This window comes from Leuresthes tenuis, unplaced genomic scaffold (assembly GCF_036924035.1).
Source record: "Leuresthes tenuis unplaced genomic scaffold, fLeuTen1.0.hap1 SCAF_286, whole genome shotgun sequence".
Lineage (NCBI taxonomy): Eukaryota > Metazoa > Chordata > Actinopteri > Atheriniformes > Atherinopsidae > Leuresthes > Leuresthes tenuis.
In genome coordinates this window covers 15,001-18,412 of record NW_027325640.1, presented here as the reverse complement: position 1 = coordinate 18,412, position 3,412 = coordinate 15,001, and positions in this window count along the sequence as shown.

Genomic DNA, 3,412 nt, shown 5'->3' with positions numbered 1-3,412 from the left:
CGGGGAAGGCAGGGTCGGCCTGGGAACCGGCCCTGCCCGTTAGTTCCGTTCGGACCTCGTAAGACGAGCCTGCAGGGCCGGAGAAACCCGCCGCCTGATGCCCACAGGTGGGCCGGCGGGGGTCCTCCGAAGGCAAGCCACGTATGCCATTCGATCAGACAGTAGAAACCGGCGGGACACCGGAGAAATGCTGCCCAACAGACACTCAACCCGACGCGGCCTGTTTGCAGAGCTTTTCTACCCTGGTTCTGTTTTCTAAAAACCAGGTTTCTGAAATCGGGCGGGTGGTAATTTCCTCAGACTCCAATTATCTGGTAGGACGGGAGAAGGGGCCTTCGACGCACTCTGCCCATCTCCCCTTCTCCCGTCTTGTGACAGTCGTTTTTCTCAGGCTCAGCTCGCGCCCCTGGTACTATAGGAGAGTTTGGAAATTTTTCTGAGTTTCACCTCGTGCCCCTGGTACTGTAATGCTCCTGCATTGTAAGGCAGATGCCCATCCGCCCTTCAGCTGCCCTCCCGGATTGCTAAACTGCATCTTGCCCCCCCCTCCCGGATCCTCCAGCACTTCCAGGCCCCACATGAGCACTCTGCAATCCGCCCTTCAGCTGCCCTCCCGGATTGCTAAGCTGCATCTTGCCCCCCCCTCCCGGATCCTCCAGCACTTCCAGGCCCCACATGAGCACTCTGCAATCCGCCCTTCAGCTGCCCTCCCGGATTGCTAAGCTGCATCTTGCCCCCCCTCCCGGATCCTCCAGCACTTCCAGGCCCCACATGAGAACTCTGCAATCCGCCCTTAAGCTGCCCTCCCGGATTGCTAAGCAGGATCTTGCCCCCCCTCCCGGATCCTCCAGCACTTCCAGGCCCCACATGAGAACTCTGCAATCCGCCCTTAAGCTGCCCTCCCGGATTGCTAAGCAGGATCTTGCCCCCCCTCCCGGATCCTCCAGCACTTCCAGGCCCCACATGAGAACTCTGCAATCCGCCCTTAAGCTGCCCTCCCGGATTGCTAAGCAGGATCTTGCCCCCCCTCCCGGATCCTCCAGCACTTCCAGGCCCCACATGAGAACTCTGCAATCCGCCCTTAAGCTGCCCTCCCGGATTGCTAAGCAGGATCTTGCCCCCCCTCCCGGATCCTCCAGCACTTCCAGGCCCCACATGAGAACTCTGCAATCCGCCCTTAAGCTGCCCTCTCGGATTGCTAAGCAGGATCTTGCCCCCTCCTGGATCCTCCAGCACTTCCAGGCCCAACATGTCCACTCATCCATCCGCCCTTGGGCTGCTCCCCTCGGCCGCTAAGCGGCAAAGGCTCCGTTCCAGCATCTTCCAGGACCTCCAGGCACCACATGTCCACTCATACATCCGCCCTTGGGCTGCCCCCCTCGGCCGCTAAGCGGCAAAGGCTCCGTTCCAGCATCTTCCAGGACCTCCAGGCACCACATGTCCACTCATACATCCGCCCTTGGGCTGCCCCCCTCGGCCGCTAAGCGGCAAAGGCTCCGTTCCAGCATCTTCCAGGACCTCCAGGCACCACATGTCCACTCATACATCCGCCCTTGGGCTGCCCCCCTCGGCCGCTAAGCGGCAAAGGCTCCGTTCCAGCATCTTCCAGGACCTCCAGGCACCACATGTCCACTCATCCATGCGCCCTTGGGCTGCCCCCCTCGGCCGCTAAGCGGCAAAGGCTCCGTTCCCGTATCTTCCAGGACCTCCAGGCACCACATGTCCACTCATACATGCGCCCTTGGGCTGCCCCCCTCGGCCGCTAAGCGGCAAAGGCTCCGTTCCAGCATCTTCCAGGACCTCCAGGCACCACATGTCCACTCATCCATGCGCCCTTGGGCTGCCCCCCTCGGCCGCTAAGCGGCAAAGGCTCCGTTCCCGTATCTTCCAGGACCTCCAGGCACCACATGTCCACTCATACATGCGCCCTTGGGCTGCCCCCCTCGGCCGCTAAGCGGCAAAGGCTCCGTTCCAGCATCTTCCAGGACCTCCAGGCACCACATGTCCACTCATCCATGCGCCCTTGGGCTGCCCCCCTCGGCCGCTAAGCGGCAAAGGCTCCGTTCCCGTATCTTCCAGGACCTCCAGGCACCACATGTCCACTCATACATGCGCCCTTGGGCTGCCCCCCTCGGCCGCTAAGCGGCAAAGGCTCCGTTCCAGCATCTTCCAGGACCTCCAGGCACCACATGTCCACTCATCCATGCGCCCTTGGGCTGCCCCCCTCGGCCGCTAAGCGGCAAAGGCTCCGTTCCCGTATCTTCCAGGACCTCCAGGCACCACATGTCCACTCATACATGCGCCCTTGGGCTGCCCCCCTCGGCCGCTAAGCGGCAAAGGCTCCGTTCCAGCATCTTCCAGGACCTCCAGGCACCACATGTCCACTCATCCATGCGCCCTTGGGCTGCCCCCCTCGGCCGCTAAGCGGCAAAGGCTCCGTTCCCGTATCTTCCAGGACCTCCAGGCACCACATGTCCACTCATACATGCGCCCTTGGGCTGCCCCCCTCGGCCGCTAAGCGGCAAAGGCTCCGTTCCAGCATCTTCCAGGACCTCCAGGCACCACATGTCCACTCATCCATCCGCCGTTCGGCCGCCCTCATCGGCCGCTAAGCGGCAGAAGCCCCGTTCCCGTATCTTCCAGGACCTCCAGGCGGCTCATGGCCACTCAGCCATCCGCCCTTCAGCTACCTTCGTCGGCCGCAAAGCGGCAGATTCTCCCTCCTCCCGAGAGCCAGGGTGATGACTATGGAGCCCAGCAATGGCCCCTGGTACGTGTCTGAGCCCCAAAGAACATCACCCGATATCGGGCTTGGCTTCAATCTGTCAAACTCTGTTTCCTAAAAACCAGGTTTCTGAAATCGGGCAGGTGGTAATTTCCTCAGACTCCAATTACCTCGTCGGACGGGAGAAGGGGCCTTCGACGCACTCCGCCCATCTCCCCTTCTCCCGTCTTGAAACAGAAATTTTTCTGAATTTTTCGCCTGGCGCCCCTGGTACTTTTAGACACTTTGTCATTTTTCTGACTTTTTGAGCTGGTGCCCCTGGTATTTTTAGACACTTTGTCATTTTTCTGCCTTTTTGAGCTGGTGCCCCTGGTATTTTTAGACACTTTGTCATTTTTCTGCCTTTTTTTGAGCTGGCGCCCCTGGTATTTTTAGACACTTTGTCATTTTTCTGACTTTTTGAGCTGGTGCCCCTGGTATTTTTAGACACTTTGTCATTTTTCTGCCTTTTTTTGAGCTGGCGCCCCTGGTATTTTTAGACACTTTGTCATATTTCTGACTTTTTGAGCTGGCGCCCCTGGTACTTTCAGACACTTTGTCATTTTTCCGACTTTTTGAGCTGGCGCCCCTGGTATTTTTAGACACTTTGTCATTTTTCTGACTTTTTGAGCTGGTGCCCCTGGTATT